Source organism: Somniosus microcephalus, chromosome 16 (genome assembly GCF_052327205.1).
Source record: "Somniosus microcephalus isolate GS21.2 chromosome 16, FLI_Smic_1.0, whole genome shotgun sequence".
In the NCBI taxonomy this organism is placed as follows: Eukaryota; Metazoa; Chordata; class Chondrichthyes; order Squaliformes; family Somniosidae; genus Somniosus; species Somniosus microcephalus.
In genome coordinates this window covers 14,911,305-14,925,454 of record NC_141002.1, presented here as the reverse complement: position 1 = coordinate 14,925,454, position 14,150 = coordinate 14,911,305, and positions in this window count along the sequence as shown.

Genomic DNA, 14,150 nt, shown 5'->3' with positions numbered 1-14,150 from the left:
CCTGCCTTTTAACCATACCCCTCAGCTTTCTATAGTGACACATCAGTGGTCCTGGGCCCATTCGCACTGCCTGCTTCAATATCCTTTTCTGGTAACTTATTCTGCAATTCTATAAATCAATAAGGAATTCAAGAGAAACTTCTCTACCCAGTGTGATTCGAATGTGGAACTTGCTACCAGAGAGTAGTTGAGGCAAATACCACAGATGCATTTATGGGGAAGCTGGATAAACACGAGGGAGAAAGGAATAGAAGGCTGTGATGTTAGGGTGCGGTGAGGTAGGGTAGGAGGAGGCTCGCGTGGAGCATAAACACCAGCAAAGACAAATTTGGCTGAATGGCCTGTTTCTGTGCTGTAAATTCGATGTAATATTCCTTTGGGCGATAAAGATCTGGTGTCTTCCCTTCTTCCTCCTAAATTACTCATTTTAACTTCTATCCTAATATTTAAACCCTAGTGAGCAATTTACCCGAATCAACTTTAATCCCCTTCATAACCTTAAAAGCTTCAATTAGATCATCTCTGACTCTTTTCCAAATAAAATAAACCCTAAAACAAGTCACTTACAATACTGTGGTTTCGGAAAAACTAGTTAGATTGATGGTCCTTAAATCACTTAGATTATCCAGTTTTATAGATATAATATAGTACCTCATCACATCCTCAGGACGTCCCAAAGCACTTAATAAGCAATAAATTACTTTTGCAGTGCAGTCACAGTTGGCATGTAAGCAAACACTGCAGCCAATTTTTACACACAGCAAGGTTTCACAAACAACAAATGAGATGAATGACCAGTTGATTATTTTTGGAGATGTCGTTTGATTATTGGCCAGGGCACCAGGAGCGCTCTCTGCTTTTCTGCAAACAGTGCTGTGGGATCTTACAATATACAGCATAGCCAATGGAACAACCTTAGGGGCTCGGAGGTGGAGCAGCTTTAGGTCAGGAACCACAGGCCTAGATCAGATCCAGTCTAAGGTCCACAATAGGCCATAAAATGAGAACCCACTTGATCAGGCTTTGGGGTGACGAGAGCGCATGGTTAATTCCAGCATCAATATTCTAGTATCTGAGATATGGGTAGAATTTAGGTTCAAGGAGGAGCAGGAACATAAATCAAGCTCATCAAATTACCCCAATGATAGCAGTCAAGAGGGAAAGTTTGGTGGCCATCTTGTATCAGCAGTCCCAAAGATAATGTGCCAAATCTTGCTGGAAAAATAACGGTGCGTTAATGATGCACGCTGTTATTAACGCGCAAATCGGCCAGCAAGTTCAGGGGATGAAGAGATACGCCGTGAGTTAGGAATCTCTGGAACTTGCTGCTCGATTTACGCCACGCCGCCGTTTGCTTCACACAAATGGAATCTCGCCCTTAGCCTCCCCGTTATTTTTAAGAACTTGCTGGATTTGCACATTATTTGCCTATTGAACTCGCTGCTGAAAGTTAGGGCTGGTAATTGAGCGCAAGTACCCTTATAAACGACGTGTAATTGTTAATGCAATGCCAATCAAACTCTCGTCCAGAAAGGGGACTTTTAAACTCTTCAGTCTCATTCCTACAGGTAGCAAATTCTGCTTAGAGATTTAAAATTTAAAAAACATTTTCTTGCTTTCCCTTTGTCTCTTTCTTAATCCAATCTTTCTCCTCTTTATTTCTCTTTCTGTATGGGAATTGACTCCAATTCATCCCATTCCCTTCTCCGTTGTTCCCCTATTTGTTTCACAATCCTTAAATCTCTGGTTAAAGAGATGAGACTGTTGGTCCCGTCGCTTATCGGGGTCCCAGATGCCCCGTTACCCTGGCCGTGCCGCGCCGTTATCAGCTCGCACTCCTGGCAATTTGCGGGGCAAAAGATTTTCGAGCTGAAGGGTGCGGGGAAAAGTATGCCGTGAGATGCAAGATTTGTCGCAATGTGATTTACAGAGACATTCAGGTAAAACTTCTCCAATCAAAGAGACAGAAAGAATCTTACCAGCAACTTTTCTGGTTTTATCTCGATTGCTCGCGGCCTCAAGAAAAAGTAGCTTGGCGAGGCAGTCTGAAAGGGTGAGGGGCATCAAAGACAAAACATCACGAAAATGGCTTTGCACATCAATGGCTTTAAGTCACTGACCGTCTTTGCCACTCTCCAGAAATCTGCACAATTGGTCTCGGAAGAACCATATTCAAGACTTTCAAACTGGAGACGCAACTGCCGCAGCCTCAACGAGCAAGGTCACATCCCAATGTCGGGTGCAGTAACTCAAGATCTGAATGACTGCCAGAAAAAAAGCTAACCGTACCTTATCTGATAATGCTGCATCAGAAGGGGGCCGATCAGAGCGAGGATCCCAGCCTACTTCCACAGACGCTCTCGACAGATTTCTATGTGCCCACAGATAATGTGCACTCATTCGTCAGTGTATTATCTGCAACGAGGTGTGCACGACTCACACGGCCAAACCCATAAAACATATTTATTTCCTCCTTTCCGCCATCAGTAACTCAAACTTTCTCAAGGTCTGTCCCGAGATAGGGATTGACGTACTGCCACTTTAAGCCTCACAACTTTAGTTCCAGACACCGATCGTTAATGCTGATAGATTGTCTCAGGATACATTCTACTTACCTCATCTCATTCGACAAGAGAGATTCCATGGACATTAGCGGGGCCGAATCCTTTTTATAGCGTCTCCTTACAATTTCATCCTCAATGTTCAATTTTCTTTCCGTAAGATTTAAGCATCGAGCTGAAAGCTTCTGTTATATTCAGTCAGATCAGTTTTACCACTTAAGAGCTTGCATTTCTATAGCACCTTTTACGATCTCAGGGTGTCTCAAAAGTGTTTTACAGCCAATGAAGTATTTGAAGTGGAGTCGCTGTTGGAACGTAGGAAATGCAGCAATCAATTTGCACACAGCAAGATCCCACAAACAGCAATGTGATAATGACCGGGTAATAGGTTTTAGGTATTGATTAAGGGATAAATATTGTCCAGGACACCGGGGAGAACGCCCCTGCTCTTCTTTGAAATAGTGCCATGGGATCTTTTATATTCACCTGAGGGGACAGACGGGGCCTCGGTTTAACGTCTCATTTGAAAAACGGCACCTCCAACAATAATAATAATAATAATTCAACTTTATTGTCATTGTACAATGCACAAGTACATGAACAACGAAATGTGATTTGCAAGCTCCCATGAGTCCAGTACAAATAACATTAACGTAAATAGCACCGTCCTGGGAGAAGCAAAGCCGCTGCGTCTGTGCGCGCCGCCATTCCATTTCCACCATTCCTCCTGTCCGACAATCTTCAGCCCAACGCCCGGGCCTGCTCACCAGCCGCCCCTCCCGGGGCTCCTTCCGTGACCTTCTCACCAACCGCCCCTCCTCGGGGCTCCTTCCGTGACCTTCTCACCAACCGCCCCTCCTCGGGGCTCCTTCCGTGACCTTCTCACCAACCGCCCCTCCTCGGGCTCCTTCCGTGACCTTCTCACCAACCGCCCCTCCCGGGGCTCCTTCCGTGACCTTCTCACCAACCGCCCCTCCTCGGGGCTCCTTCCGTGACCTGCTCACCAGCCGCCCCTCCTCGGGGCTCCTTCCGTAACCTTCTCACCAACCGCCCCTCCCCGGGGCTCCTTCCGTGACCTTCGGCACCTGGACTTCCCTGATGGTCACCCCTCCAGGTACTAACCAGGCCTGGCTCTGCTTAGCTTCCAAGCCTTGCCAGTGACCCTGTCCCTAGTCCCAGTACTGCACTGGCGTGTCAGCCTAGATTATGTGCTCAAGTCTCTAGAGTGGGACTTCAACTTAACTTAAACAATTATACATATGTTTGAGATGGTAATGGTGTCGTGCCCAAGGCCCATTGAAATCAATGGGTAACGTTGCAGCAGTAACACCTTGCTAACTTTCTCCAGAGGGGCTGCTGCAACATCTGAAAAACTTAAATCAAACAAGAATTCCTGCTGTTCCTGCCTGCTCCAGAGGTGGTGCTGTAACTTCTCAGCCTGCTACAGCAAGCACAAGATAAAAGGCACATCACTTCCGACCACTAGCCATGAGCATGGCCATAGGGGAATCCAATTATATCAGAGCCATGAAAAAGGCTCCCTAGAATTATACCAGGAATGAGAAATTACAAAAAAGGGCGTAAAAAATTGGGCTTCTTTCACTGAGAAGTTTATGGGGATATAGAAGGGAACAAACAAACTTGCTGGACCTCTTCCTAAACCTAGGACGTCCCCAAGCACTTCACAGCCCATGAAGTACTGTTGAAGTGTAGCCACTGTGACAATGTAAAGAAACCTGGCAGCTAATTTGCGCACAAGTCCCACAAACAGACCGAGATAGATGATCTGATCATTTGTATTAGCGATGTTGGTTGAGGGATAAACACTGGATCCTCAAATTGTGCCACGGGATCTTTTACATCCACCTAAGCAGGCAAGTGGCACCTCGGTTTAACATCTCCTCTGAAAGAAAGCACTTCTGACAGTGAAGTACTTCCTCAGTACTGCACCAGAGTGCCCTCCTAGGCAATGTTCCCGTTTAGCCGTGCAGCCCAGCCGCGCAGCTGTCTGAAGCTCCCGCGCAGGCCGCTTGCCAGTTTCTCAATGGAAAACCGCGCATGCGCGGAAGTTTGAAGGGGCTGCAAACCCAAACAAAACGTTAGAGGAAACAATGATCCTAGGTTTTACATTTAAATGTAGTGTCAGCTGTGGCTCAGCAGGTAGCACAATCGCCTCAGTCAGAAGGTTGTGGGTTCAAGTCCCACTCCAGGGAGTTAGCATCAATGAGCATACCAAGCAGCTGGCCATTTGACAACGGGGTAAAGCACAATGAAATTATTTCTGAAAGCAAAGCCTCCGCACTCACATACCTTTTTAATAATGTGTGATGTGTTTGAAGTATCCTCGTGTTAACCTTATAAAAATGAAGCTCAACAGGCGAGTTTTTAAAAAAGTTCTTGTTGGAAAAAGATGGCAGGGTTCAGTACAGATCACCCATCTACAAACAGTGTGTGTGCTGACAATCTAGGTGTTTTCTGTAGAAAATGCCCAAGATTGTTCAACGCTTTTCTCTTCGTCAAAACCTGATTCACTTCACACTTTGTGCATTAAAATGTGTTAAAATGCGCTGCTATTTTGCTAGTTCCACATCTCGGCCTTGTCATCAGGCAAGGCACAGAGCTACCCCATGAAGAGAAAGTGATAATCAGAGGCTAACTGGCAGGTCCACTTGGCATGGTCCACCAACCAGCTGGCCATCTGACGATGGGGTAAAGTACACTGTTAATAATTGATATGGATTCTCCTTCCCACATTGCCGGGAGTTTCCTTTCCATCTTTATGAGCTGATCCAGATTCTCCTTTGCGCTAATTCCATCTGCTGCATATTCTCCTTTGATGATCCGAGGCGTTGTGCATAGTGGTGCAGCAAATTGGCCCTAACTCCCCTTGGTGTATGACACACTAAAGTACAATTTAAAAGCCAAATAAAATTTTATTAGGCAGTTGACTCATCACATTAGACAAATCCTACAGCTGTAACCTTCTAATCTGAAGTAAAATGGGATGAGGGTAACGCAGTGGATGTGGTATACATGGATTTCAGTAAGGCCTTCGATAAAGTCCCGCACAGGAGACTGGTCAAGGTGGTAAGAGCCCATGGAATCCAGGGTTCCTTGGCACATTGGATACAAAACTGGCTTAGTGGCAGAAGGCAGAGGGTGATGGTCGAAGGTTGTTTTTGTGACTGGAAGCCTGTGGCCAGTGGGGTACCACAGGGATCGGTGCTGGGTCCCTTGCTGTTTGTGGTCTACATTAATGACTTGGATATGAATGTAAAGGGTATGATCAGTAAGTTCGCAGATGATACAAAAATTGGTAGGGTGGTAAATAGCGAGGAGGGTAGCCTCAGTCTGCAGGACGATATAGATGGGTTGGTCAGATGGGCGGAACAGTGGCAAATGGAATTTAACCCGGAAAAGTGCGAGGTGATGCACTTTGGGGGGGACTAACAAGGCAAAGGAATACACAATGAATGGAAAGACCCTAGGCAAGACGGAGGGTCAGAGGGATCTGGGTGTGCAAGTACACAGATCCCTGAAGGCGGCGGAACAGGTGGATAAGGTGGTAAAAAAGGCATATGGGATACTTGCCTTCATTAGCCGAGGCATTGAATATAAGAGCAAGGAGGTTATGATGGAGCTGTATAAAACACTGGTTAGGCCACAGCTGGAATACTGTGTGCAGTTCTGGTCGCCACACTACAGGAAGGATGTGATCGCGTTAGAGAGGGTGCAGAAGAGGTTCACCAGGATGTTACCAGGGCTGGAGCGCTTCAGCTATGAAGAGAGACTGGGCAGATTGGGTTTGTTTTCCTTGGAGCTGAGGAGGCTGAGGGGGGACATGATTGAGGTGTACAAAATTATGAGGGGCATAGATAGGATGGATGCTGAGGAGCTTTTTCCCTTAGTAGAGGGGTCAATAACTAGGGGGCATAGATTCAAGGTAAAGGGCGGGAGGTTTAGAGGGGATTTGAGAACGAACTTTTTCACCCAGAGGGTGGTTGGAGTCTGGAACTCACTGCCTGAAAGGGTTGTGGAGGCAGAAACCCTCACAACATTTAAGAAGCATTTGGATGTGCACTTGAAATGCCATAGCATACAAGGCTACGGGCCAAATGCTGGAATATGGGATTAGATTAGACAGGGCTTGATGGCCGGCGCGGACACGATGGGCCGAAGGGCCTCTATCCGTGCTGTATTACTCTATGACTCTATGACTCTAAAATGGCACTCTTGCTCTCACTCTCATTTGCCTCAGTAATACAGCCGAAGATGGGAGTAGGAGTAAGCGTGCAATGTCATGGTGGAGACGGGGAGTTGTGTCAGTAGGAAAGGTAAACAAGATTTAGGATAAAATACGCCAGGTGTAAAACAGAGAAGGTAAAATGGATAAAGTGGGGGAAGCAGCAGCAACATGGAAGTGAGCTGGGATTGGGAAGGGGAATTAACATTTTGTAAATGTAAATTTTGTAATACTATATGGTCTATATGCCAAGGATGGAATATTGGCCACAGAGACAAACACTTGTAGTTTATTAAAAGTTAAATGTTACACGCTCATGGCCAACACCGAGATTACAAAGGATGTTTTGCCACAGAAGATACTCTCAGGGCACTTAGAAAATAATAATAGGATTGGGCAGAGTCAACATGGATTTATTAAAGGGAAATCGTGTTTGACCAATCTGTTACAATTTTTTGAGGTTGTAACTAGCAGAATAGATAAGGGGGAACCAGTGGATGTGGTGTATTTGGATTTTCAGAAGGCATTCGATAAGGTGCCACACAAGAGGTTATTAAACAAAATTAGGACTCATGGGATTGGGGTTAATATACTAGCATGGATTGAGGATTGGTTAACGGACAGAAAACAGAGTAGGAATAAACGGGTCATTTTCGGGTTGGCAGGCTGTAACTAGCGGGGGTACTGCAAGGATCAGTGCTTGGTCCTCAGCTAATCACAATCTACATCAATGATTTGGATGAGGAGACCAAATGTAATATATCCATGTTTGCTGATGATACAAAGCTGGGTGGGAATGTAAGTTGTGAGGCAAAGAGGCTTCAAGGGGATATAGACAGGCTAAGTGAGTGGGCAAGAACATGGCAAATGGAATATAATGTGGAGAAATGTGAAGTTATCCACTTTGGTAGGAAAAATAGAAAAGCAGAGTATTTTTTAAAATGGGGACAGATTGGGAAATGTTAGTGTTCAGAGGGACCTGGGTGTCCTTGTACATGAATCACCGGTAGTTAACATGCAGGGACAGCAAGCAATTAGGAAAGCAAATGGTATGTTGGCCTTTATTACAAGAGAGTTTGAGTATGAGTATAAAGATGTCTTACTGCAATTATATAGGGCCCTGGTGAGACCACAACTGAAGTATTGTGTACAGTTTTGGTCTCCTTGCCATAGAGGGAGTGCAACAAAGGTTCACCAGACTGGTTCCTGGGATGGGGGGGGGGGGGGGGGGGGAAAAAGAGAGAGATTGTCCTCAGGAGAAATTGAGTAGACTAGGCCTATATTCTCTAGAGTTTAGAAGAATGAGAGGTGATCTCATTGAAACATACAAATTTCTTACAGGGCTTGACAGGGTAGATGCAGGGAGGATGTTTCCCTTGGCTGGGGAAGACTAGAACCAGGGGTCACAGTCTCAGAATAAGGGGTCGGCCATTTAGGACTGAGATGAGGAGAAATTTCTTCACTCAGAGGGTGGTGAATCTTTGGAATTCTCTACCCCAGAGGGCTGTGGAGGCTCAGTCGTTGAGTATATTTAAGACAGAGATCAATAGATTTTTGGATATTAAGGGAATCAAGGGATATGGGGATTGTGCAGGAAAGTGAAGTTGAGGTAGAAGATCAGCCATGATCTTATTGAATGGCAGAGCAGGCGCAAGGGGCCGAATGGCCTACTCCTGCTCCTATTTCTTATGTTCTTGTGACAGTTGGGTGATCTCAACACTCCCTTCATCTCCCAACCTCACATTACAGTGGTCTTGCTTTAAGCTCAGCTCAAAGACCATTCCATCACCTTCACTCTTGGCTTTACATTAGCTCAACACACCAAGACTCAAACAGGCTCCACTGCACGATTACAGGACATAATGTAAACTACCTGATCTATGTATCCATGAGAACATGAGAACTATCCACAGCTTCGTTATGTGACGATATGTTGACATTCTACAGATGTTGTCTGTCAGCTACATTTGAAGGTTTTTTAATTCTAAAATTTTAACTACAGAACTAATAAAATGAAAGCAATACAAGTGAGTCTTTCACATAGAAACATAGAAGATAGGAGCAGGAGTAGGCCATTCGGCCCCTCGAGCCTGCTCCGCCATTCAATGAGATCATGGCTGATCATCCAAATTCATTACCCGGTCCCTGCTTTCTCCCCATATCCCTTGATCCCTTTAGCCTTAAGAAATATATCCAACTCCTTCTTGAATATATTTAATGAATTGGCCTCTACTGCCTTCTGTGGCAGAGAATGCCACAGGTTCACACAAAATGGATTTCTTTACTATTGCGAAATCTTAATCTCCAACAGAAAGTAAGTAGCGTACAGGAGGAAGAGAAGGAAGTGAGTAAACTTCCAGATGAAGCAATGGAGACAAAACCTTGTAAGAAACAATTAGATATTACAATGGGGGATGTTAGGATTTGTCGATGGATGAATTAAGGTGGGCCAAATGGCCTTCCTCATCCAAAGTTATCTTATGATCTTGTAAAGTAAACGAGGAAGAGGACAAAGTGAGCAAGTTAAAAGGAGGAAGAGGAGAAAGTAGTTGAGCTTAAGGAGGATGCTGAAGTGGCAAGGGAAAGGAAGGAGGGGAAAGTGGGTGAAGGAAAGGAGGGGGACAGACAGCAATTGCATGGTGCTTCTAGACTTTGAATAATAGCACAGTAGCTACGCTATCATTACAGTCTTTTAGCCTCTATTAGACTGGCGGATACTGGGAAACTGACAGAGTCGCCTCAGTTCCCTTATCCTGATGGCAGAGTGGGAGATCCAGGATTGACTGGATCTACAATTCTGTTGCTGGGATAGAGGAGCCAGATCTAATGATCGGTCACACAGACACTGATCTCCTGAAACCCGAACGAAACAAGCAGCCGTGTATAAGCAGTTTTCACTGGCTTGGCGAAAGTCATTGAGCTGCACGGGAGAGCACACCAATTATATGCTTTGAAATTAATTTACATATACATAAATTATAAGTTGATTACAAAACAGATTCTACCCTATAATTCAAAAACCGCAAGTCCTGTCTTGATAAAATTTAGAAATTATAACCATCACACACTGAAAGGGAGAAAATACTAATGAATTATGCTAATTAGGTCTAGTTTACATATGCAGATAAGACTGATTACAAGGTGGATTTTCCTCAATGTTATGGCAATCTTGTCAGAAGTAACTATCACTGAATTGTTGTAGAGGCTGTACTGCTAGTGAAACCCGAATAAAGGCTGCTTGCAACAGAATTTATAATTATGATGTTCCAATGTGCCATAAATATACCTGAAAGTAGCAAACTGCCATAGTGTTGCTCTACTTTAATACACTACTAACATATCTACAATATTCTTTGTTATGCTAAACCCCTCAGGTAACCAGGCACAGAAGATGCAACATCTCATTCCGTCCACTGAAACTGAACCGACAAACAAAATCTTACTGTAAAAAAATATCTGCACCATCATAAATTGAGCCAACTGGAGAGGGCACTGGGTGGTGCAATGGGTTCGATAATGACCTTTCACTTCAAGTCCTGCCCAGGCTAATGAGGTGAAAGTTCGCTCTGTCCGCTGGCTGCTATGTGAACTAAGTTCGAGCAGTCTCAATCCAATTCGGAGTGGGCACAGGCATGGTAGCGCAGTGGTTATGTTACTGGACTGATAATCTAATGGCACGCTAGTTCAAATCCCACCAGGGCATTTTGAGAACCTGAATTTGTCTGGTAACAGTACAAGTGATCATGAAGCTGCTGGATTGTAATAAAAAAAAAATTAAAAACTGGTTCACTAATGCCCTTAGGGAAAGAAACCTGCTGTCCTTACCCAGTCTTACCTACACATGACTCCAGTCCCACCCCAAGGTTGTTGACTATTAAGTGTTCTCTGAACTGGCCTAGCAAGCCCCTCAAATGTGTCAAGCCAATGGGTTCAAGGCGGCGGCTCAACACCACCTTCTCAGGGCAACTAGGGAAGGGCAATAAAGACCAGGATGCCAAGATTCCAAAGAATTAATTTCTTAAAAAGGCCTACAACATAAAACCTCCGCTAATTGGCAATCTCTCAATGGTGGTGTGGGGAATGGAAAACGTGTCTATGGCTGGGGCCGAGACATGTTGGAATAGAGCTCCAGGAGCTTTCCAGCATCTGCAGTATTTTGCTGAAATCTTAACTGTGCTGAGCTATGCTATACTTGGCACTGGGAGTGGATGATGTCGACAATGGGTGCCTGAGGTAGGGCAGTTCCATTCCCAGCACTGATATACCTCACCTGGAGGAGCACCAAATGTGAAAAGGGGGGGGGAAAAAAATTCAACGCGATCTCCTTTATAACTTGAATGACAAGCTTGTCTCATCAGTGGCTGCACTACACAGGTCAAGCCAGGAAGTTCTCAGGATCGATCTCTGCAGCGAGGCTTGAAGATACAGCCTTCTGACTCACAGCTGAGAGTGCCAGCACTGAGCCAAGTGCCAGCCTGACACTTCAATACAATACTGAGGGGGTGCTGCACTGTCGGAGGTGACAGCTTTGGGATGAGGCATTAAACCGAGGCCCCGCCAGTCCTCTCTGGTGTCGTGGCCAACATTTATTCCTCAACCAACACCTAAAAACAGGTGATCTGGTCATTTATCTCATTGCTGTTTGTGGGACCTTGCTGAACCCAAATTGGCTACTACTTATGCTACATTACAACAGTGAATACAGTTCCACAGTGCTTTGTTGGCTGGATGCGCTTTGGAACGTCCGAAGGTTGTGAAAGGTGCTATATAAATACACGCTCTTTCTTTCATGAAGGAATGAATCTGGCAAATTGGCTGAGGATCCTAATCCCGATCCAAGCTGGAATTTTTTTGGGGAGGTCCATGCGACACATGCCATGCTCAGTCTCCAACCGACCAACAGCACCAAACAGAATAACGGCACATACATCTCATTTGTTGTTTGTGCGGCCTTGCTGAGCTCAAAATTGGCAGCCACGTCTGTCTACATAACAGTGACTGCCCTTCAAAATTCATCGTTTGTGAAGCACTTCAGAACATGGGTCCTTTTTCATCTCTAGGAAGTCACACAACACCAGGTTATAGTCCAACAGCTTTACTTGAAATCACAAGCTTTCGGAGCGCTGCTCCTTCGTCAGGTGAAGTGAAGAGAAGCAGACAGGCACAGCATATATAGTCAGGGAAAACTGCCAGATGATTACAGGTAATCTTTCTAACTGCCCTTTATCACACCTCGGCAGAGAGATAATCACAGCAATCAAAGGTGTGAATGGTGTCCAAACAGGTCAGTCAGGAAAACATTACATCAAAGAACAATGAGGTGGGGTCACAAGGGGTCAAATGTTGCAGATGCTGGGGTCTACATGAAAACCAGAAAAAAAAACTTTGCTCGAAATCACAGCAGGTCTGGCCGCATCTGTGCGGAGAGAACAAGCCAACGACGACTCGAGTCTGGATGACTCTACGTCAGGTGGGGTTACATGTAGCGTGACATGAACCCAAGATCCCGGTTGAGGCCGTCCTCATGAGTGCGGAACTTGGCCATCAGTTTCTGCGCGACGATTTTGCGTTGTCGTGTGTCTCGAAGGCCGCCTTGGAAAATGCTTACCCGAAGATCGGAGGCTGAATGTCCTTGACTGCTGAAGTGCTCCCCGACTGGGAGGGAACACTCCTGCCTGGCGATTGTTGTGCTGTGTCCGTTCATCCGTTGTCGCAGTGTCTGCATGGTCTCGCCGATGTACCATGCTCCGGGGCATCCTTTCCTGCAACGTAGGAGGTAGACAACGTTGGTCGAGTCACATGAGTATGTACCATGTACCTGGTGGGTGGTGTCCTCACGTGTGATGATGGTATCGGTGTTGATGATCTGGCATGTCTTGCAGAGGTTGCCGTGGCAGGGTTGTGTGGTGGCATGGTCGCTGTTCTCCTGAAAGCTGGGTAATTTGCTGCGAACGATGGTCTGTTTGAGGTTAGGCAGCTGTTTGAAGGAGAGTAGTGGAGGCGTGGGGGTGGCCTTAGCGAGGTGTTCGTCGTCGTCGATGACATGTTGAAGGCTGCGGAGAACATGGCGTAGTTTCTCCGCTCTGGGGAAGTACTGGATGACGAAGGGTACTCTGTTGGTTGTGTCCCGTGTTTGTCTTCTGAGGAGGTCTATGCGATTTTTCGCTGTGGCCCATCGGAACTGTCGATCGACGAGTCGAGTGTCATATCCCATTCTTACGAGGGCGTCTTTCAGCATCTGTAGGTGTCCATCGCGTTCCTCCTCGTCTGAGCAGATCCTGTGTATTCGCAGGGCTTGTCCATAGGGGATGGCTTCTTTAACGTGGTTAGGGTGGAAGCTGGAGAAGTGCAGCATCGTGAGGTTGCCCGTGGGCTTGCGGTAGAGTGAAGTGCTGAGGTGTCCATCTTTGATGGAGATTCGTATGTCCAGGAATGAAACCTATTCTGAGGAGTAGTCCATCGTGAGTTTGATGGTGGGATGGAACTTGATGTCATCGTATAGTCTTTTCAGTGATTCTTCGCCGTGGGTCCATAGGAAGAAAATGTTGTCGATGTATCTGGTGTATAGCATTGGTTGGAGGTCCTGTGCAGCGAAGAAGTCTTGCTCGAACTTGTGCATGAAGATGTTGGCATATTGAGGTGCGAATTTGGTCCCCATGGCTGTTCCGTGTGCTTGGGTAAAGAACTGGTTGCCGAAGGTGAAGACAGCTTTCAGGAGAACAGCGACCACGCCACCACACAACCCTGCCACGGCAACCTCTACAAGACATGCCAGATCATCAACACAGATACCATCATCACACGTGAGGACACCACCCACCAGGTACATACTCATGTGACTCAGCCAATGTTGTCTACCTCATACGTTGCAGGAAAGGATGCCCCGGAGCATGGTACATCGGCGAGACCATGCAGACTCTGCGACAACGGATGAACGGACACCGTTTCATCTCTCAATTCCTAAGGTCCATGTAGTTTGCCTTCTACCATCCTGGTAGTTGTACAATACAAAGCAACGACATAAGGTACTATAGAAATGCCAGTTTTGTTTCCTTACTGAGAAATCTACACAGGTAGTGTCTACAGGAAACTTTGGTTTATTCGGAGGTTGTATGTCCGGAAACCTCGATCTAATGGCAGAAATCAGCAGCTGTTTTGGTTAGGTTTTTTTTCTTCTAGCATTTTTTTTTTTTTTTTTTATATATAAACAGTCAGGCTCTGGAAAGCGTCTCTGTAGCTTAGCAACAGCTTCAGAGACGCTTCCAAGGTACGAGCCGAGTGTTTACAAGCTGTTGCTAAGCAACAGTGTTTGTTGTCAGATACGGAGATGAAAACCTCCGTATCCT